Source organism: Cavia porcellus, unplaced genomic scaffold (assembly GCF_034190915.1).
Source record: "Cavia porcellus strain 051 isolate PalLab524CR breed Dunkin Hartley unplaced genomic scaffold, mCavPor4.1 scaffold_28, whole genome shotgun sequence".
Classification (NCBI taxonomy): Eukaryota; Metazoa; Chordata; class Mammalia; order Rodentia; family Caviidae; genus Cavia; species Cavia porcellus.
The window spans coordinates 49,202,472-49,226,683 of NW_026947511.1; the positions used below are offsets into that span (position 1 = coordinate 49,202,472).

The following is a 24,212-nucleotide window of genomic DNA, read 5'->3' on the forward strand; positions in this document are numbered from 1 at the left end:
CCAGAGTGAGATAATTCTCTCACCTAAATGTAGGAGGAAACTGACTGCATAATGTGTGATTTCCTTGTTTCTCATAAAGAGAGTAACTGTGTCCTAATCTATATCTGCAGTCTACAACACAGGAGGTACAAACCAGAGCTGTTACTTTCTATACGTACATTTAATGATGGACAGTGGAAAACACATTTCAAACAAGAGAAGTAGAAAATGTTTTAGATATTACCAAACAGGAAAACAACCAAAAGAAAATATTTTAAAGAAAAAAAATTGTCATGTCAGAAATTCAAATGTAAGTTATAATAATATATATTTATGCTCTTTTCAGACTGGAGGAAAAAATACTACCAAGCTGGTGAGTCTGACCAGCCAAGAGTGACTACACTCCTCAGGCTCTGCACAGTCTCAGGGGAGCTCTAAGTGGGGGAACAGGTGACAGAAGGCTTGGGGCAGTATATTCTCCTCACTGCTCCCAGACATCTCAGGTTTCAAAACCATCCTAAGTACAAAATTGCTCTAGTCTTCTCAGAGATTAAAAGATTATTTTCCTTTGCAGCAAATGTGTCTCTGGACCCAAACACAGCCCATCTGCCCTCTTCTTGTCTGAAGAAAGATGATGAGTAGCCATGGGGGAGAAACCTCAAGATCTTCCTAGGAGCCAGCTGAGATTTGAATCCCTTTCCTGCGTGCTGGGTCAACAGTCTTTCAGCTCAGAGCGGCACTTCTTGGAGGTGAAGGTCGACAGCAGTAACTCTGGGACCTGGGAATCTGTTGGAGTGACATGGTGAGGAAGGAGAAGACTTACATAAAACCTAAGGACGGTTTCTGGGCCATTAGGTTTTATAACGATGAGTACTGGGCACTCACCTCTCCATAGACTCAACTCACTCTAAAAGAGCCTCTGTCATGGTTTATGTTTGTGTCCCCCAGGCCTCATGAGTTTGCATTGTTCATATGTGATGTTTCATTGTATAGTGCTTGGATTGATGGTGTCAGTGCTCCACCCACAAAGGGGTGGAGCCAGGATGTGATGTAATGGCAGGAAGAAGGTGTGTTTTTCTCTTTGCTGGTTCGACTTTGCTGTTGCTGGCTGCCATGAACTGCAGCCCAGCCATGCCTGCCTGTCTTGGAGCCAACTGAGTGTGGACTGAAACCTCCAAAAACTGTAAGAAATAAACCTTTCCTTTCCCAACTTTGGGATTCAGGTATTTTGTCTCAGCGACGAGCATAAAGTGACTAAGACAACCTCCTAGTATTGTGTGCATTTTCTTAGACTATGAGGATGGATGTGTCTCCTTCTATAACATGGCAGCCACATCCACACCTTTTCTTAAGTTGCTTTTTCTGGGTCCCTGAGACCTTTCTTCAGGCTTTGGTCCAAATATTCAGGACATCTGGACATTTGTCCACTCCCTAAGGAGTCGTAAGTGGTACAGCTTGATGACGACCCTAACTCTCCTCTTAATGAGCTTGTGCACACATAATATTCTCCTGAGATTAGTAAGGGCTGAAACATCAGTCATAGCATGGATCTTCCTACACTAGAGTGCACGGTTTTTCTCAGTCTTTTTCACTGTTCTTTTAATAATTTAATTCCCCTCATGTACTGCAATCAAATATTATGTTGTACTGTAAGGAAATTGTTGCTTATGCTCTGATTAATACAAATATATGTATGTGCATGTAAATCAACACATTCACTTATTGTAATCCAATCCTTATTACAGAATTACACAGGGAAATGTGCACTGCTTATCCAGGGTTAGGGTGTCAAATATTTTACAGAACTAGCAATAAAATGGATTATTTCCTTTTGTGTACTTTGGGTTATCTGTTCTGGTTAGAAAATGACACACATAAAACAAAGTTACAATGTTTTAAATAAAAAATAATCAAAGTGCTCTCAGTTGTCCAAAACAGTATCACATTCAGGAGAAAACAAGTGTATGAATCTCATGCCTCATAATCCTGCATGGGAATTATACCTGTAATATACTCTTATGTCATCATACCCTTCTTTATCCTCTGACAAGGATTTATATTCTGTCCTCTGTTTTCATCACCATTTATTTTGGAGGGCATTTTCTTAATATATATGATAAATTTTTCTGCATTTAGCATCAGTGTAAAATTTAAGAGCGTTTTGATTTCTATAGCCACTGTACACAAGATACATAACAGTTCCATTAAACAAATAGAATTTCTCATGCTGTTCCTTTGTGATCAGATTCTCCTACACACCTATCATGGATCCAAGCGACCAACATTATTATTCTGCATTTTGCATTTTCAGGATGTCCTAATAGTTTTCACATAATACGTAATCTTTTGAAAAAGGTTGTTCTTCTTCTGTGTAAGGCTCTACATCCTCATCCATGTTAACGTAGATAGTAGAATTTAGTTGTTCACTAAGTAGAGTTCCACAGAACAGATTTCCTATTATTTGTTTATTTCTTCATAATGAACACTGTTGCTATTTCAGGTTGGAGTGGTTCTAAATAGAACAGCTACAAGGATTCAGGTAAATATTTTTATATGAACATCAGTTTTCATTTTTATATGGTATATAAATACTTGGTGTTACGATTTATAACTAGATAACCCTCCAACGCTTTATACACTCATTGGGCTGCATGTTGGTCAGTTGCTGGATCATGGGTATATGACACTTATCACTGTACTCGTCCCCAATGAGTTTGCAGCTGGGAGTGATGTTGGGATTGAAGCCTGGAGGGAAGCGGTGAATCACTATGCATCCTACCTGAAAGGATTTGTCTCCCTTCTCCTGCACTTGTTCCTCGCTGCCTCCATGTCACAGACTTTTCTTCTCTCCCATGCCGCAACCTTTCTCTCTCTCTCTCTCTCTTCCTCTCTCTCTCCCTTTCTCTCTCTCACTCTCTCTCTCTTCCTCTCTCTCTTCCTTCCTCTTTCTCTCTTCCTCTCTCTCTTCCTCTCTCTCTTCCTTCCTCTTTCTCTCTCCCTTCCTCTCTCTCTCCCTTCCTCTCTCTCTCTCCCCCTTCCTCTCTCTCTCTCCCTTCCTTTCTCTCTCTCCCCCTTCCTCTCTCTCTCTCCCTTCCTCTCTCTCTGTCTCTCTCTCCCTTCCTCTCTCTCTTCCTCTCTCTCTCTCTCCCTTCCTCTCTCTCTCTCTCTCTCTCTCACTTTCTCTCTCTCTCTCTCTGTCTCTCTCTCACTAACTGTCTCAATCTCTCTCACTCTCTCTCCTTTGTACTGGGACTTGAAGTCAGCACCTTGTGCTTGCCAGGCAGGTGCTTGTGCCAATAAGTATACCACATCCCTACCTTTTCTTACTTAACTTGTGATTTTTGCATACTGGATCTCAGCATATGAAAAGAACTAAGGCACTTGATCATCCTGTAAGAATAGACGCAAGATTAATAGAAACTGCCATACACTTCCAGAAGAACTATACCATTGTACATCCCCTCTGTAAATGTGTTTCAATTTCTGAACTTATTCAATTGCCCTTAATATTGTCAGAACTATTTGTAGTTTTCTATTTTTATTGCTTCAATGATATCCATTAGTATTTTTCCTAAGCATTACAGCATATAATATATCTGAGCCCAGAATTTACCAGGGTGAGTACTTGGGATCAATACATCTTACTTTTCTTTAAGTCTCACATTCATGAATGTATATACAGGTACAAGGAATGGGATTCCTTTTAAATCTACAGCTCATAACATTTGGTACAGTAATCTTGAAGGAACACTATTCCAGTCAAGATGCATGCCTAAATCACCTCAAAATATTTGCTCATGTCACTCTGTGTCAGTCTCAAAATTTCTAAAGAGGGCTGACTATAGGCATGTTGTTTATCACTAGTAGTAATAGTTTTGTCAATCTCATAGTTTACAATTCTCTATACTTTATAGTTTAAATCAAATCACCTTTTTCAAAGACATGATCACGAGTTTTAGATGGCCAGAATTGAAGTGTTCTGATTTAAAATTAGAATGCTCCATATCATGGGCTTATAGCCAGGCTTTTTGGAAGGTGACTGAATTGTGGAGCAGCTATCTGAATTATGGAGCAGCTATCCTGATTAGCTCATAGGGCCTGGTATTAAGAAGTAGATCATGTGAGGCTTAACTTGCATGAATACATTTCCTCCCCGGTTCCTCCAGTCTCTCTCTTCTTCCTGATGTCACAATTTAAGCAACTTTCCTACTGAAATCCACCCAAGCATACACTGAAAAAGGAAGCCAAATGGAATCTCTCCTTTAAATTTCAGGTATTGAGTAGTCAATCTCAGTAATGAGGAAAGAGATTAGACAAGGCATGAAAACACAGATAGATAAAAGGATACATTCTGCTGTTCTCTATCATGGTAGGATAAATATAAATCATAACTTCTTATGTATTTGATGAAGATCTGAAATAGAATACAAAAGCTCCAAACTTAGAAAAAATGTTCTTATTTGAAAAGTGCATTCTGTGTATATATGTTGAAATGTAACACTGGACCCCATTAATTATTGACTTAGTAAAATAAAAACCTAAAATTTGAAGGACTGCAAGGACAAGAACATGAAGTCACAAAGAAGCAATCCCTCTTGCAAATCAGCACTAAGTATGGGCTTCTGGGAGATGGGCCAGACCCCAGCATTTTCCCATGAGTCTGCAACATTGGTGGACTGCAGGTAAGAGAACAAGTCATCAAGAAGCAAGCCCTCCCTGTAAATTGATGCCATGCGCTGGAAGGAGGAGGGAGACCAGATGCTAGACCATTCCAGCATGTGGGCTGGGAAACAGAAAGAGCCAAATCTCCTCTCACCTCTGCTATATTCTGGAGAAACACAGGCAGCAATGATAGCTATTGAGGTAAAGTACAAATTAGTTATTTTTATTGTTTTCATTTTTTTAAGAGTGTAAAATGGAGCACAACAGAACAAAATAAAACATAACATAGAAGCAATGTAAGCGACATAAATTTCAAAGCAAGACAATCAGAGATCTTCACTATCTATCATATTGTTTCTTTTCTTTCAAATAGTTGACCATATCTTCAAATACAGAAAATTCTCACAAAACAACATAGTATTGAACTGATCTGAACAAGAAGAGAAAAGTGGACTGTACCTCCTGATATACTGTGTCTGTGTCTGTCTTTTTTTTTTTTTTAGTGTATCCAGGCCATCTATATTAGAGACTATAGCCAATCTTCTCTGCCTTATTTCTGCTATGCTATTTTTCTGTCATTATTTATCTGCTTTTATCTTTCAATCCACTTTCTGCCCCATTAATTAGGGCCTCTCATCCACTGTTTCTGAAATCTTGGTACATTTTTTTCTCCCTCTACAATCTTCATCAGTATTTTCTGTAGTGTTGGATTGGTGGGTGCAAATTGCCCCAGTTCCTCTTTGTCTTGGAAGCATCTTGTTTCTCCATTAATTTTCAGAGACAGTTTTTCAGGGTACATCAAGCTGGGCTTGAGGTTACTTTCTTTCAGGACTTGGAATGCTTTGCTCCCAGCTCTTCTTAATTTCATGGTTTTTATGGAGAAGTCTGTAGTGATTTGGATGTGTTTCCCTTTGTAGGTGATCTGTTTCTTTTCTCTGACAGCTTTTAATATTCTGTTCTTGGGTTGAATTTCTAGGATCGTGATTATTATGTTTCTGGGTGTAGCTCTGTTTTCATTGTAGGTGGCTGGATTTCTATATGCCTCACACATCTGAATATCATTTCTTTTCCTATGCTTGGGAAGTTTTCTTTAATTATTTCTGTGAATAAACTTTGTATTTCCTTTGTTTTTACTCCTGCTTCTTCATTCACATTCTTTATTCTTAAGTTATAGATCCTCTTGTCATTTTCTAGCCTTTGTATTGTTACTTTAAGACATCTTTTCTTTCTTAGTCACACATTGCATATTTGTCTTCAAGTTTTGATAGCATTTCCTTAGTTTCTTTCAAGCAGTTTTGCCACTTTTTGATGGAGTTCTTAATTTCCTGGTAATCTCTTTGAATTTGCTTCATATTTTCTAAGTATTCTTTATATTCTTCATCAAGTGTTTCTCTCCTATTTTTGTTTTCCTCCATTCTTCTGTCTGTGTCTTCTTAGGAGGTTCTTAGCATTACTTTTATTAATCTACATATATCTTTCTTCACTTGATGAAATATTTCACTTTTGAACTCATTAATGAGGTCTCAAAGATATCTCTTTATGTCCACTGATCCAATGTCTGATATTGCATATTTGCTGCACTCAAACTCTTTTGTATGTACCTCTCTTTGTTCAATGTTCTCAGGGCAGTGAGCTGGGGACTTTTTCTTATTTCTTTCTTTTGTCATGTTTTTCGTTTCTTCCATACAGTTGTACAGATGAAGTCCCTGCTCAATTCCTTGTTCGTTATGATTCTTTTGAAACACAATGGCTATGTATTTCTGCTCTCTCCAGTTTGATGTTGGTCATTGAGGTGCAAACAGGGGTGGCGTATGCCACTCCTTCCCTCTTGGTCAGTCAACATTCTGGGGCCTTCACTGTATTAGTGTATGTCATGAAAACAGAATTGGTTTGGGATGAATTATTGGGTCCCATGCAAGGGCATGACCAAGGCCAAGCAGATCCCGCCAATCTTGTCTGGGAAGGGAACAACAGACTGATGTCTCTGCTCGTCCTTTTTCATGCCTGCCCTGCCCAATTTCAACATGTCGTTCAGTTGGTTGCTCCTTTCCTATGGGAGGGCCTTATTTCCAGCACTCCTGAAAGGTGAGTGCAGGTCCCTTGCCAGCTCCATTGGGCTTGCAAACCTCCCACTTCAGCAGCAACCGTGGCTCCAGCGAGTCACAGAGGCAGAAGTTCAAGTGGCCCCAGCAAGTCACAGCGGCTTCAATAGTAGCCCCAGAACTGTATTTGACCACCTCCTTTCCCTTTAGTTTCTTCCTGGGTCGAGACGATCCATCTCTGTCTGTCTGGGCCACTCCATGATGTTTTATTCTCACATCTAAGATGTCTGTGTCAGGGAGCCTCTGTTTTCTGCTGCCTTCCAAACTGCCATTTTCACCTCCTCTCCTAAAGTACAACTTAAAGTTTGTAGTGTTTAGTGTTTCACTGACTTTGCAGGACTAAAGCCTGTAGTCTGATCATCTACTCACAGAATGACAATATGCAGTGAAACATCTATAGGGGATGTCCTTCTGAAGGGGGCAGTCTTTGTTAATTCCCTATTATCTTGTTTTGGGGTCCTCTATCCTTTTCATTGTTGACTTTTGATTGTTTTGAAATCATGTGTTACTTACACTGGTTTGTTTGGCTTTGTTCTGTTTTATTTTGCTTCATTGTATTCTTTTAAATAAAATTTTTAAAAAATTAAAAATAATTTGAAAGCATTTCTCATCGTTAATTGGTTGATTCAGTTTAAGAAATTTAGTTAAGATAAGCTTACCTAAATTCACTCAACATTTCCACACCCTGGAAGTACACTTGGGTGACTCCTTACCTGGATGGTATAAGATAAGTGAGGGAGGATGAATCTGCCTCAGTTTCTTCAGAGGAGCTCATTTTGGCCTTCCTCTTAATATTATCTCCTGGCTTTAGCCTAAGCTGACCCTTAAACATCTGGCATTGAGTTTTTAGCTTTTCACTGCAGAACTGTTAGGATCCTCATAGACTTGCATGCCACACTGCAAAGAGCTCCAGATTTTGGACTAAATCTTTTGGTCTCCAATGTATACACAGACCCTCTGCACTCTTCCTCAGAAAACTCTGGGTGGTCCCTGTAAGCCAATATTGTAAATCTGTATATATCTGTATGCCCTGATCTACAGCTGTTTCTTTAGTAAAACACTGAAACATACAGCTTCAATCAGATACAGCCTAGGATCCAATAGCTTCACTGTTGAACACTCCCAAACATTTAAAATACAAATGTCAGTATTTTCAAAACCTTGCAAAAAGATTCAAGATAATCAAACATGTTAAATTCCTTTTATGAAGACAGCAATATGCTGATATGTAAATATAAGATATGGATTCTACATGAAAATTAAATTGTCAACCAATATCCATGATGTACATGGAAAATCCTTCAAGAAACTATTAGCAAGCCAAATTCAACAGCATATTACAAGGATCATTTATCATGATCTAGTGTGAATTTTCCTAGCAATTCAAGTCCTTTACTCCATTTTGTTTCACTACAACAGAATGTCACAGCTAAGGCACCTTATACACAAAAAGTTTTAATTTTTACACTCCTAGAATCTCAGAAGTTCAAGGCTTAGCTGCCCTGCAGACAAATGACTTCTATCTAGAACATATAAATAACTGAAAATATCAGGTCCCCAAATTCAAAGATCCAATCCACAATGGACATATGACAGGGATACATACTTTTCAGATGAAGAAATAGAAATGGAAAATTATATGGCAAAATAGTCATCAGTGGTCATTCGAGAAATACAAATTAAAACAACACTGAGATTCCATCACACTCCAGAAAGAATGGCTGCCATCAAAAAAACAACTGATATAAAATGTTGGCAGGGCTATCAGGAAAAAGAAACACTTTTCCACTGTGTGTGGGAGTGTGACTGGTGCAGCCACTGTGGAAATCAGTATGGAGTTTCCTCAAAAAACTATGATTGGATGGCCAGGGATTTAGCTTAGTGGCATAAGTGCCTGTCTGGCAAGCACAAAGTCATGAGTTTGATCCCCAGTACCCTACCACAAATAAAACTAGGATTGAAAGTCCCATTTAATCCAGCTATTCCCCTTCTGGGTATTATCCCACAAATTGAAAATGTCATGGCACAGTGATATGCGTTCACCCATGCTTATAGCAGCACAATTTGTAATAGTGAAACCATGGAAAAACCCCAAATGCTGATCATATGCAGAAATGGATAAAGAGGTTGTGGTACCACACCAGCAAGTAAGCCCAGTATGGGAACCAGCACCATGCAGGGGCTGCCACTGGACTAGAACAGACAGATGTCACCCTTTTCCAGCACAAGAGCTAACAAACAAGATGTACAAACCACCTCACAGCCAAACACAGCATAAACGAAAGCCTTATCTGGAGATACACAGGCTGTAACAATAGCTATGGAAGTGAAATGCAACTGAATACTGGTGGTGCTTTGGTGTTTCATTAACATTGCAGGTCAAGGGCCATTGGTCTATCATGGGTTCAGAGGATAGCAGTAGGTACACAGTGTGACATCTGAGGCATCCCCTTGTGAGGGTTGCAGCCATTGTTGTTTCCCTATGGTCTTGTTTTAAAAGTCCTATATCATTTCCACTGTTTTGTTGGGTTGAGTTTTATTCTCTTTTGTTTTGTTTGATAAAGTCGAATCTAATGGCAGGGACAGCTATTTAAAAAATGGCTAGATAGATTATGGTACCAATTTTGGATTTACTATATGCTTGTTTTGAAATCCTTTATTGCATTCATTGTTTTGTTTTTATTGTTTCTATTCGATTCTATTCTGTTTGATTTTTACTATATCTGAAGTTATCTGCAAATAATTTGAAGACACCAAAAGGCATTATGGTAACTATTGTTTTTTTCATAAGGTTTTGAAGTCCTGTATCTTTAATACAGGTTTGCTTTGATTTGTTTTTTTTTTCTGTTTTATCCTACTTAACATAAAAAAAGAAGTTCCCAACAGATTGAAGAGAAATACAAAATAAAAATTTAAAAACTAAAATTAAAAATTAATTAAATTCAAAAATGTGGTTGTTTTATACATGAGTATTACTTGGCTATAAAAAGGATAATCTTGAGGCTTTTATATGTAAATGGAGGCAACTTGATACCAAATTTATAAGAGAAATAATCCAAGCTCCCAGTTATAAATATGGTATTGGCTTCCTAGTGTAAAAAATCTAAGTGAGTAATTAGATCCAAAATATGCAATAGGTATTACAATAATGAAAGGGACAGAAAGTTCTCAAAAAGACAGAAGCACTGGGAAAGGGGAAAGAAAAAAGGGAAGAATAGAAAAGATTATATATATGTTGGTAAACATATATAAACATATACATGTATATGTATGCTAGCCAGATAACTGTACTACAAATCTCTGATAGTATTATGAATTAATAACTGGTGATCAACTTAATGCCAGCTGGATTACATCAGCATGGCATTGAGCTAAGATGCTCCATCTGAGGAAAGTTGCTGGGATAAACAGGAGGAGAAGAAGGGAGGTGTTGAGGGTTGAGGTGTTAAGCTATTGAAGCATTAAGGTTCTCTTACGAGTTGCTTTCTGAGCTGTCAGTTTTTGTGGAGAAGCTTTGGTCCTCACATGGAGCATTGCTTTCTGGCTCCAGAGTGGAAGACATGCGCTGCTTGGTTTCCAGGACAAACTTGTCACGCTGCTTCCTGGCATGTACCCGACTGTGCTTGTCGTCCGTGGAGCTCGGGGCCTCCATGTCGCTGAGGACATCTGTGGTGCTTTTCAGGATAGCCTTGGTCTTTGTTTTGAGTGTGACTTCTCAGCTCCATCATACAGCACTCATCCCACCAGCATAGCTCCTTCATCCTGCTGGCATAGACTTTCTAGATTCCACCACAGACCTTTGAGTCTTCCTGGAACGGATTCATAAAAGAGACTGGCGTAAGTCCTTCTTGTGGGCTCTGGACCTCCATTCTGACTCGTGGGAGGCACTGTCCTGAGCTCTGGATTTTTATCTGGACTCATGTGGAACATTGTTGTGGAGTTTAGGCTCTTGAATAAATAATCTACGTCTTTGGTGTTGCAGATAGATTTCCTACATTTTCCTGTATTAACTCCCGGTTACCATTATAAAAATATTATAAATTCCATGTCTTGATCCTAATTGTACTCTGTGTACAACCCCTGACTACAACAGTTAATTTACCAAAAAACAGTTTGCACTGTCATTGTTTGATTGGTCACTTTTGTGCCTAGATTTTATAACCTCAACAACCTACTCTTAGATAACAATATACAATATATTAACTAGTGTTAATTCCCTACATTTTATTTTTGAAATTCTGTATCATTTCTACGCTTTTTTCTGCGTTGTTTTTTTTAAAATAAAAGTAATGAAACAAAGAATATCGTATTGTCTCACTAGTGGGAGCAACTCAAATTGCAAATAAGGACCAAGCTGTATAAGGGATATGGTGAAATCAGAAGACATTGTCAAAAAGAAAGTGGAATTGGGGAGAAAGGACGGGAGAAAGAATGAAAGTAAAAGAAAAGAAGGAAAAATGGAAACAAATCTTTGTGAATGAGGAGGAGAAGTAGAATTGAAGGGAGGGGAGGGCAATGGGAGAAAGAAAAAGACAAATCAAGGTGTATCATGTACAGTTAAAAATTCCCTATGATGAATGTGATCAGCATATATACTTAAACTGCACCAAAAATTTAATTGAATTGTTAAGTACAATTAAATAAGGAAAGTTGGCCTTCCAAAAAAAATAAATAATTCCTCATGGTAAGTGGATAATACAAATTTGCACAAGTTTTTAGAGTAACGGAAGGAAACACATGTGTATCAATGTCATTTATTACTGTTGTGAGTAATGAATATGAGGGAAATGACTTAATTAATGTAGAATTTTTCTTTCCTTCTGTATTTTTCAGGAATCAAATGCAATTGCTTATTGAAAACAGCATATCTGTCATTCTCTCAGTGACACTGAAGTTGTATTGGTGCTCCATTTCACACATGCATGGTCATCCCAATGTCCTCCTGCATCATGTATACCAAGATCTTCATATATCTGAGGTATTACCAGGATAATGCCAAAATTAAGAAACTTTGTATCATTTGACAGTGATTTCTACATGATCTCACAGTTAGAAAAATGCTATTTCCAAAGGACACTAAACCAATCAGATGTGCATGTTTCATATCTGAAAATAGCTAAGACTGAACCAGCACCCTGAGGAACCACACAATGTTAACATAGACATAACTTTATGATAATCAGTAAATCTTAAATCAAGACAAAGTTTTTATAAAGATTTTGAGTTGAGATGAAAAACTAAGTACTTCAATATACATATTTTTATAAGATATTCCAACCTGAAAATAACAAAGGAAATAAGAAAACATTATGAAAACTGTGCAAGGAAAAAAAAAGCTATTTCCAAAATATACCCCTCCTTCATCAACTTTCATTCTTGGATAAGACTTAGAGTAAATCATTCTTCAACATTATATAAAAATTATAGAAAAATTTCATGATTCATTTGATAGATACAAGTGCCTCTCCTTTCTCAAAATTTGTAAGCTCTTATTAATATTATTTAGGATAATCCCAGGGTAATAAACGTATACATGAACTAAAGCTCTTGTTCCTAGTCTAAGTCTTAAAACCACATTTGGCAATTATTTTTGAAAATATTTTAAAAAGAAAATGAAATCACTTCTTAAAGATAGATCAAAGGGCACTTCCAGAAACTTATTCCAAGACCAAATGTTCTTAACTATGTCATAAGTTTTAGTGACATACACTAAACCTTATGGTGAGGCAATGTATCATTAGAGCCATAGAGATAAGATATGGACCAAGGACAAAGCACGTAGTTGTGTGTCAAAATTTTAATTAGAACAGAGTTCAGAACAGTTTTTGTCTTTCATTCTTTGGTTAATATGGTAACACTGTTCTTGAATCTGCACAGGCCCTTCTTTACCTCTTGTTGTAAGACTCAGAAAGAACTGGCAGATAAAACATAAGAAGCATGTAGTTATTTATTGAAGCCTTTGCTTCCTGACCCTGGATCACGGTGTAAATATTTAGAAATTCATTTTATTAGTATCTTTTAATTTAATTTTTCATTCACATGTATTACTTGTACATATTTATGAAGCACGATATGATACTTTAGTTCATGTATACACTGAGTAAATATCAAAGAGTAATTAGATAACCATTATCTAATTCTGTAATTCTGTAAAATTCTGTAATTTTTTCATGACTGCATATTCATGCTATAGAATAATGACTTTCATATTGCTGTGTGGGTACATGCAGATAATACATTGTGATGGTGTTCACTGACTGCCCACCTCTTTTTCCCTCCCTCCTCTCATGGTTCTCCTTCCTCTTCTCTAAAATTCTAACTTCTGTATGATGAGCATAGTCAAACTCTTCTATTTTGAAATATATACTGCAATAGTAATTGCACTCTGAATGGCATAAAACATCAAAATTTATTCCTTTTATCTCACTATAACTTTGTACCTGTTGAGGAAGCTGTCTTCTCCCTATTCCTCTATTTTGTCTGTTTCTAATAACCACTATTTTGGTCTCAGTCCCTATAATGTTGACTTTTTCAGATTTATCTCCCATGAATGAGGGAGATCATGTGGTATTTGTGACTCGGTGCCTGACGTATTCCACCTAAAATCATGTCCTCATAATCATCCATGTTGTCACAAGTAACCAAAGTTCATACTCTAAGTGGCTAAATAAGGAGGACCCAACCCGGCTGAATAGAAGAGGAGTCACACTGAAGAGACTCAGAGAGCAACTAAAATCCCAGGTAACTGGAAACAGGGGACAAATATATGTAAATCCTAATATTGAAAAATCAATTTGAAAATCAATATGGCTTTCTTTCAGCAATGTTGATAAAAATCTTCCTATTCCTGTTGTAACTTTTTCCTTTGGTGTATGGATTGGTGATCTGCTTTGTGAAGTAAGTGTCAGATTAGTGCTCCCTTATGAAAACTCCTGAGAATGTCCTGAGGATAGGGCAAGGGATAGACATTCTCTACTGCAGTGTTATATTTCTTGTGCAAATAGCCCCCTAAACCTCATGCATTCATCGGTGGAGCTTTTAGGAGACAGCTGGCTCATGTGTGTGATGCTGGATTAGGGTGTATGATACCAGGATTAAGGATGTGTGCTAATGAAATTGGTTTAGCAGAGTTCTGGGTGTGGATAACAGAAGCCTCACCTTGGGTGTGGGTGGCAACAATCCATACCCTTCAGGCTTTGATGGAGTATGAACCTTTGTTCCTTCTGTATCTGCTGCTATTAATGATTTCCTCTCCGTATTACTCTTCTGCCATGCTGCCCTGCCTTGTAGTTACCTCTAACTGTGAATTCAAACCTCTACAAACTGTTTGATGAAATAAACATTTCCTCCTTTAACTTGTGGGTTTCAGGTATTTTGTCCCAGCAATAAAAATTAGCTAAAACAGGTAACTTGCTGAAGACTACACAGGTCTATTTTCCCATGATGTACAACCCTTCAGGTTCACTGCAATTGATTCCCATTCTGTGGGGATTGATGGGACTCAGGACATGTGTATAATAACAAACTGCAATTTGTGTATTAATCAATAAATCTGCCTTCACGCTTTACTTGTTTATTCTCAAGTGACATTTAACTAAAAACAGACCCATGGCTTCATACATCAAGGTCAGAGACTGCAGGAAATCTCAGTACTGATAACCACTTTCTTCCAGAAACCAATTTAAATTCCTTTTCCTCAGGAAATAAGCTATCATTAGCACCTGCCACCCACATCCGAGGTTGAGAAAACTACTTCTTTCCCTGCTTGCAGTGATGAAGTTTGAGCTAAAGATTTTGCATGGGATGAATGTTTGGTGATGCTTTGCATATTATTTTACCTAAACTGTCCTTATGTTGAATAGTACTGAAGATATAGTTCATTCAAAGTAGCACAATTCTGGAACTCATAAATGTATACCACATACGGAATTTAGCTCCTAGGCTTCAACTATTGAGCCACACATCAGACCACTGGATGTAGGGATTTTGAGAACATTGTTAACTTTTGTACCAAGGAAACTAGTGTGGAGCCACGGGTATCAGTACACATCCTAGATGCAAATATTGTCATTTTGAGGGATGTATAATGATGGTGATGTACTGACTCTTGAAGGAACTGGAATTCCTATGTAGTCACTGGCCCAAATCATATGAAACACTGTCATTTATAAAAACTAGTAGTATTTATTATTAATATCCATAGCCAAGATCCAAAGTTACAAAAATAATTTTAATATAAAGACATTATTCTCTTTAGACACCAAATGTGAATAGTGTAATGTAATAACAGGAATTGAGGCAGCTGAATTTTATAACTCAGTTCAACCTATAATTTCCTAAATTTTTATTCTTCCTGGAGTTGTTCAATCACACTCATTTATTATAATGAGAGACTGAGGTGATCATAAAATTTTAAAAAGTGTATGATATATTTTTAAAAGCCCAAAGGTAATTCTGAGTGAAATTTGAAGGGCTCAGAATGCACTCAGCAGATTTTAGTAATTTTAATTGTAGTACAATGACTCCTGCAACTAGGAATGTAAAAAACATAGAGAATGACCTCTTGTCAGCACTGTGGTAGACTGTGAATTAATGCTAACTTGTACATATGTAGTTGTCATTTAAAGTCCATTTAGAGAATGAGGCTTTAAGTAATGTAATATATAAATATGTGTGTATGTAATAATGATCTAATAGAATAATTACATTTTTAATTTGATAATAGTGTTCAATGTACTGAAACTTCTATAATAGTTTCATTAGCAAAATATTTTCATATGGCATCTTGACATAAAGTAAAGGAACAGAAAGTTGAATCATATCCTAAATAAAATAAGGAAATCACAATAGGAACCAGGACTGATTTATTGAACACACATAAAATAATAATTATCATAAGGTTTTGTATCAAAGACTGACTTTGGGTCAACAGAGATGGCTCACCATAGTGGATGAATATGTGTTTCAGGTGAAAATGTATCAAACATTTGTAGCCCTAAATTAAAACCATGTCTGTATGAAAGACACTGAAAGTTTCAGAAAAGTATCTTCATACAAAATCTCTGACCACCAAATAATGATATCATCCACCTCTGATGCTGATTGGTTCTTCCACCCTGAAATTATCCAAAGCCAGCATCACATAAAATGCATCTTGCTTCTCAGTATTTTTGGAAAGGCGTCCCTGACAAGGGTCATAGAGCTCACTGAGTGAGATTAGTATGCTCCTCTCTGACCCAGTTCTCTCCTGTCTTCCAGCATGCTTTGTGTGTGGCTCCCCTGAGGCTCTTGTGTATCATCTCTGACAGTGACACTGATGGTGCTGAGCCCACCTGTGGCTTTGGTCAGGGATACACATGAAAGTGCACACCTCAGATACTGAGCTACTATGCCTGACTTGGTGAAGAAAGGAGGTCATATTTCACTTTGTCAGAGCCAAGTCCCTTACAAAATCCTGCTGTTTTTTTGTTGTGACCACTTATTACTATCATGTGAGTCTCCAATTATTTCCACAAAGGAGCCCTGATTCTTGTCCTTCCCCTAAGACCTCCATAGGGAACCACTTTATAGCCCATACAGCCCCAACTCTGCTCCAAAGAAACCTCACTAGCCTTACATCAGATTCCCTTTGGAGTTTGAAAGAACAGAATTGTAATGGTGCTAATTGCCTGTTTAACACTTCCCTCTTTCCTGTTGAGTTATGCCAGGAAAGGGAAACTGTCTCTGGAAATTATACGTGGAGTCACAGGAAGCTGCAAGCTTCCACCTGGAAGAACCTCCTAGGTTTCTGCCCATGTACTGTGAGAGGTCATAGCAAGAGGCATCTTTGGTTAACTTCTCTTTTCTCTGAAATGGAACATTCCTGATGCCTGTGCCTTTGTGCTGGAGGTGCTCTGATGAAGTTGGGGTTAGGGTGCTGTCTTTCTCCTGTGGAAAGTGATAGATTTTTTGGCACAGCTAAAAAGATAACAGATGTGAAATAAAAGTGATCTTTATTTTAAGAATATGGAGAGAGACTCCCTGACATCCGGGGTCTGGCTTTATCTCTGCCGGATACATGGTATGGGGGCAAACATATAGCTTAGGTTTGGGGTTGTGCCTAAGGGGCATTACTAATGCACAAGTAGCCAATTGGAATTCATTTCATGCCACAAGTGAATTACCTAGGTGCAGGAAAGATGACCTCAAGAAAGAACAGTTTGGTTACGCCTCCCAGCCTCCCACCACTGCAGCTTCCATTCCAGGGTAAAATCCTTTCATCCCCATCTTTTTATTATTAGAAAAAAGGGCAAAGTTTTTCTTTCTTTTACTGCCTCTTGCTGAAAGGGGGCATTGTATTGTGGTTTAGGATTGTCAACAGGATGATGGTGATGCCCACGTAGAATACTGGTGCCAAGTATTTTAACCAGGATGATTTATCATTGGTGAATGCTCACATGTTAGACTAGAAAAACAAAGAGACAAGGTGTTATGAGGAGGTGGGTCACATCATATTTAAGGATCTAGGTGAGGTAGAAGGAAAGGTGCCTATGATTTAGGACATGTCATTTTTCAGAACCATGTTGAGGCAGAATCATTGCCATGGTGAGGTAGAATTTTGAAAATAAGTGTTATGTTAGGAGGAGGGCAGTTATGAGAGGTGATTATCCCCCCATCTGAAAGGGTAAATGTTAAGAGGGTAGGTAGGTATTTCTTGTCTCTGGTATGCATGATGTGAGAGTCTTTAGGAAAGCCTCTTGAGAGTCCTTCTATAAAGAGAATAATCAATAGAATGTAAGAAATTAGGAACCACAATAGGTAACAAAATATGACAGTCTGAGAGTTATGGTTGTGAGGACTTTATGAGGTGGGGATGAGTGAGCAAAGGATGGTTAGATCTGGGGCTGGGAGGGCACCAATTAACCTGCGAGTTGTGAAACCAGGATGTCAGTCTAGCAACTTTGACCACTGTTGATGTTGCCAAGAAGACCAGGTATGGACCGCTCCACATTGCTTGTAGCCCTTGTGATGGTTTTATGTAACAGGACTTTAGTAAGTGTATCAGTAGTCTCCCTGGTTGTGGGAAAGGCTTTTATTTATCCTGAAAAAGTATAAATAAAGGTGAGAAGATAAAATTTATCTGTCAGTGTTGACCAGGGTTGTGCCTGAGAAATTGGCAAATAGGAAAGGAAGTGGGTTCTAAGTATCCCTGAGGAGAGGGTTTACTAGTGATAATAGGTGTAAGATGTTGAGACCTCAGAGTCTGGTTCAGTCTGCATAAACACAAAGGAATAAAAAGGCATTTTTAAGATCTAGGGCTGTAAAGTGAGTGGTGCATGGAGGAATATGAGAGAGCATGGTATAAGGGTTTAGCACCACTGGGTGGTTTGGGTTAACAGCACTATAGAGTATCTTAATGTCCTGTAGCAAGTGATAGGACCCATCAGGCTTGAGTAACAGGAGAATAGGAGTACTATAGGAGTGGGTAGGTTTAAGAAAACCATTGTCTAAATGGCACTTAATTATAGGTTTAAGTCCCTGTAAATGTTTGGGGGAATACAGGAAGAATTGGAGGATCCCTGAGATGTATTAAAATAGGCATGGCATGGGCAGTGCAGGTGGTGGTGGAGGTATCTGAAACTATGGGATCGCCCAGAAAAGAAGTAAGTTTGTAACCTGCATGAAATGGGTCCTGTCCGTAAAGGCTGCATAGGTTGGCCATCAATATCCCCTATAGAGTTTGAGGACTTAATAGGGTTAGGGTTAGCAGCCTTAAAACTCAGGAAGAACCCTATACATGGCCTCTATGTCCACAAGTATAGAGAATGTCTTACTTGAGACCTATAGCAGTACTTGGGTTCTGAGAAGGACACCTTAATGGGGGCTGTGGACCCCGAGCCCCATCAGTCTTCAGTAGCAAGTCCAAGCAGATCTGTCAGCAATGACTCTGGAAGTATTGGCATTTCCTGTGAAGGCTAGAAGTTAGGAGGATAGTTTTTCCACTCTCTGGTGGCTAGGATAGTTACTCCAGTGGCCCTGGGGCAAGGCCCCAAAGGAAGGCCATGACGGGGAATTCGCTTGCCCGGTGTCATTCTGCTGCATTAAAAACATGGTCCAACAAGAAACAGATCACTTACAAGGGACCACACATCAGAATTACAGCAGACTTCTCGGCACAAAGCAACAAATTGTGTGAAATAATTCAAGCTTTGAAAGATAATAACTTCCAGGCAAGATTGATATATCCTGCACCACTGTCCCTAGATATTGAAGGAAAAACAAGGTGCTTCCAGAAAAAAGTGGAACTAGGGGAATTTGCAACCACCAACTCAACTCTACAGAGAATATTGCAAGACATTCTTAAAAAGAAAAATTCCAAGATTCCAGAAAAAGTTGCAGAGAGGCCACAGTGAATGGAGCAGAAAGGAAAATGAAGAAGAAAAACTGACAACTAATGACAAAAAGAGCTCAACAGAAATGAGGCAGAGAAGGTTGGATGGTAGGAACAGTTATTTTGGAGAAAACAAGACATCATAAGAGCTAGTGCTGATTTAACATCATCTTGCCATCAAGCTTTTGTTCTTCTGTCTCCATCTGTCTTAACATGTTGTATCTTATTGGATTTTATTATATTTGATAATATAAACAAAAAATTTTATAGACAAGGAGATTATACAGAAACCATTGTTCATTTTATGTTAGTTGATTCTAAATACCCTGTAATATTGTCATTCTCTTGAATGGTTTTACATTGTCTTGATATGTTTGATGCTACAGTATATGAAGTTGTACTCAAAGGTTTCAAGGAAAGAGACCCTATGGTAACTACTTTTATGTTGGGATATCTTATGGTGAAACACTATTTTGCTTAAATGCTTATGTTTTGAACTGTGCTGTTTTGTGGTTATGTCCTCTTTTATCTGAATCTTCTGTTTTATTTTTATGTTTTTATTTGAGGTGAAAATAAAAAAATAACAGGATATATTAAAGTAACCCACTTTGATTTCTTATTCACTTGCTTTGAAACCCTGTATTGCTCTCACCATCTTGTTTTGATTGATTTTCTTCTATTCTGTTTTGTTTGATAATACCAAGTTCGAGAGTACAGGCAACAACTGTGAAGACAATAAGACTCATTATGACACCCATTCTGGTTTGACTATTATCTTCTATTGGAGTCCTGTAATGTCTCCAATGTTTTAGTTTTATTGGTTTTGTTTTTTACTGTTTTGTTCAATTTTATTATAACTGATGATATAGGCAATTCTTTTTAAGATAGCAAGAAGCATTATGGTAACCATTGTTGATCATCTTGTATTTTGTTTTTACATTATGTATTATGTCCATCCTTTTGATTTGACTGACTGTGTTTTATTATATCACATTTGATTTTATTCTCTTCAAAAAAGTAACGAGAACTGTGGTAGTAATAAAACTCAAATTGTGTAATTGTCATTGTACCAAAGAGAGGAAAAGAAAGTTCTCTAAAGGATATAACTACGTGTATATTTAAGTGTATAGGATAGATAACCATATTACTGAGTTTTGTTGGATCATTTAACAGAACTGTTTTCAGTCTCACTGTTGGAATGTGCACTTTATATGCTTTAATTTTCTAACTTGAATAACTATTTCTAGATGACAGTATGTAATCCATTAACTAGTAATTTCCTACTGTTTATTTTTTTCTGAAATTCAGTACAACTTGTACCCTTTTTCTGTTTTTTTTTTTCTTTTTCTCCTTAACTAAAATTAAAAAACAAAAAACAAAGCATGGTTCAGGAGGGGCTCAAACAGTTCCACCTTGTGTCAGTATAACTGTCTCAGAGCTGTCTCAGAGTATCACTGCTATAAGATCAGATTCTTATTTTTTATCTCTGTTGTTGAAAACACAAAATGCCATGTTAAGAAAGTCTCCCTGTGGGGTTTGAGGGCCAAGTTTAGCCTTTTGTCTTGGTATCTGGCCCACAGTGGAAGGTATCTGTAGAATCAAATAAGTATGCAAGAGTCAAATAGTAAAATCAACAGGGTATTTATGATTAAAGTTTTGTAATGGCTTTCCATAAGGAAGTATCTTTTTATGCTGTTAAAATGTCTAATGCCATCAGATTTTTGGAGGATGGTCTGTTTTATTAATTTTACCTTTTTGTTTAGCAGAGAGTTCAGCTATGGCGTCATTTAACACCATGTGAGCATAGTTAATTACGGCTTGGCGGAGGGCTGAACCAGGGCAGGCTAACAGGCTGGGAAAGTCGCAAGCCTGGCCTCTGCCTCAGTGTTGGTCTTATTGTTTTGCATGCATCATATAACCTTTCTAGAAAAGGTCTGGTGGATCCCAGGAATCCAACAGGAATTTTTAATTATCTCTTAATTTTAGTTGTTGAACATCTAGAAGATTGATAACAGTACAGTACAGAAGAGGCTATCAGCTTAACATAGAACATCAAATGGCTGTCAACCATGAGTGTTTTAACATTTGAACACTGAAGAAATTTGTGAGGCATCTCTAAGCATATGCCTGGATATGAAAGAAAACATTTGTCATCATACATTACATAATTTTTGTTTAAAAATTATTTGCCTGGTTTCCTAATGTTGGTCTGATTTATATCCCTTGGCTAGAACACAAGAAAAAGGCAGCAGAAAAAATTCCAATTTTATATTTGAAAGCATGAATATACTATCAGATCAGCAACAATGAATTGTCTTAGGCATATGAACTTTAGTTAAGGCATCTCCCATAAGGCTATGGAGATCATTGCAGGCTTCAATTGATAAACAAGGCTGGTAAAATTACCAGGTGGCCACTTCCCCATTCATCAATTGAAGTGTTGTCTAATTTCTCCTCACCCAAGAGATTTTATTTAACCAGTTTTAGCACCATTTTGACAAGCTAGCAAACCAGGTGGAAGCCTGTTTTTTAAATCTATAACCCAAATAAAACTTGATTAAATGGTTTGAGAATGTAAAAAAAAAGTAGAAAAAAATGTTGTGCTCAAACAAGAAGGAACAACTGTTCATAGATCAGGCAAATGGACAAACATGGGCAGATATCTGTACAGTATAAATGGACTAAACAAACTGATTTTATAAGATATATATATATATATATATATATATATATCTTATAAAATCAGATTGCACTCAAACATGTTTGTTCAATTTAATAAAGATCACTTGAAATAAGAATTGACCCCTTTTTTCTCCCACTGTGTCCTCTGGTCTCCCCCTCCCAGCCACTGTGCTCTGCTCATGCTCAAGGGTGGGGGCTGGGATTGCTTGGGAGGTTCGTGGAGCATGCAGGTGTTTGTGGAACACGTGGGGGGGGCAGATCACACAGGTAGGGTATAGAGCTGGGGTTCAGTGTGAAAACCCACAGCAGCCCACTCAGCCTGGTGCTGAGAAAGTTACAGGATTTTTGGTATGTGACATATAGGGCAGAAACTATAAAGAAAGAAGCCATCTCCTAAGTTTGGGGAGGCAAAAAGATCCTGGAAAAACAGGGAGAGAAGGACACATTCTTAAAACAAAGGCCTAAAGATGGAGATTTTTTGCAAACTTGTTGTCAGTGTGATAAACTATAAATAAAAGAACAGCTTTTTGGTTTTAGGTAGCCTTTTGAACCAGGTGCCCCATAGATATGTTTTCTGGGGCACAGGAAGATTAAATCACAGTCAGGTAAGCCTAAGGACCATAATCTAAGCCAGGTCCAGTCCTCACCTGATCTCTTAGACTGAGAGTATTCAGTTCCACAACTTGTGTTCTTGATCATTACTAAAAAGGCATGAGTGGATTTTCCATAAATTAGTAATGGCTCTGTGTGGGGCTGCCCCAAGGGATGTGAGAGCATTACCTCAGTCCAGGGAATGGAAAGAAAATCTGGCATGGAGCTTGGCCCCACCACAGAGTAATCTTTGAACAGGATCTGCTCACCTGCAGCAAATGAATTAGAACAGTGTTGTTTGCAAACCAGCGGTGACAAGTTTAGCAGCTCCCAAGTGTTTAGAAGTGAGGAATTAATACAAAATGCAGTCCAGTCCATGAACCAGCAGGGGACTCATACTGGGAGCCTCCCAGGAGTCAATTGTCTGCAATTCCTGGGGAGGGAACCATCTCATAGAATTGTTGGCATGTCTAAAAGGATAACATATATGAAATAAAAGTGGCCTTTATTTGAAGAATGCAGAGAGAGACTACATGACCTCCAGGATCTGGCTTTCTCTCTGCCCAACACGTGGTGTGGGGGCATACATAGAGCTTAGGTTTGGGGTGGTGCCTAAGCTCCATTAATAATGCATAGGTAGCCCATTGGAATTCATTTTGTTGCACAGGTAAATTGCCTAGGGGCGGGAAAGTTGACCTCAAGATAGAGTCCCTTAGTTTTGTCTGCCAGCCTCCTACCACTGAAGCTTCCCATCCAGGGAAAAATCCTTTCAGAAAGTACCCTGTATTTGATGCAAAACAGTAAGTACTCAAAAGAGCCCTAGAGATAAGGAGCAACTGTAGGTTATTGTTTGGTTCCTTAAAGTGCTTAAACCATTTTCTGAAAACCTAGCACAGTTTAGTTTTCATAATGACCCTAATCTGAGCCTTTCTATCCTATGGGCATATCCTATGACTTGCACATCACTGGCTTGACCCTATTGGAACAAACTCGAGGGTTTTTTTTTTAAAAAAAAAAATTCTATGTCTTGTCATATTTCTGGTTTCTTTCAGACAGGTGTGTCCTGGGGTTCGCTGGCCCTCTCTGTATTGCTTATGGTCTTTCCGAAGCTTGCTGATTGTGGTTTTGCTGCACTTCCCAATTTGCTATTATCTGAGCTACAGGCGAGGATGCAGGAACCATGCAGGCTAGCCTCTAGCCTCTGAGCCAGTCAACCCACAATTTCCTTCAGGGACTTATGTTGTACCTTGTGGATGTCATTGAGTCATGACCTTTTTGTCCTTGGTTATTGGGTCACAACCAGAGGCGTAGCTCAACCTCAGCAGAGCCCACCTATCCTCTCTGTGACAGGGTGGCCCAGTGACACCAATACGGTGCCAGGATCTGCCCAACTCCGAGATGTCCTCAGCCAGCAACAGCAGCTGTGGCACCCAATTCCCAGCAATAACCAGGAATCAAGGCAGCTTCTCCTCTTGACCCCACTTCACTCTGCACTGCATCCACCCACCAAGGGCTTGGAACTCAACAATTCCCCTTATCAGCAGCCTTGGCTTCAGCTCGACCTTGAGTCACCTGACTCCATGAAACTCCCAGTGCTCTGAGTGAGCATGCAGGGTCCCAACCCTCCACTCACATTTTTCCTTCCTCTGCAGAGGTAGATTCTAACTTGATGTGGATTTTTCTATGTCTAGATCAGCATCGAGCCTCTACAGAAAGCTGCACAGTGTGGAGCCTAGCTTAGATGCCCAGGCACATGGTCCTCTCTGTGGCCTCCTCTGGCTCAGGGCCAAGTACCTGGTTTCCAGTACTCACGAGAGCCAATAAAG

The 24,212-nt window shown here is 38.5% G+C and overlaps 1 pseudogene; it reads left to right on the plus strand.

Annotated features, from left to right (window-relative positions):
* Window positions 1-312: 312 nt before the first annotated feature.
* LOC134473781 (butyrophilin subfamily 1 member A1-like) lies at window positions 313-23,987 on the plus strand (annotated as a pseudogene).
* The last annotated feature ends 225 nt before the right edge of the window (window positions 23,988-24,212 follow it).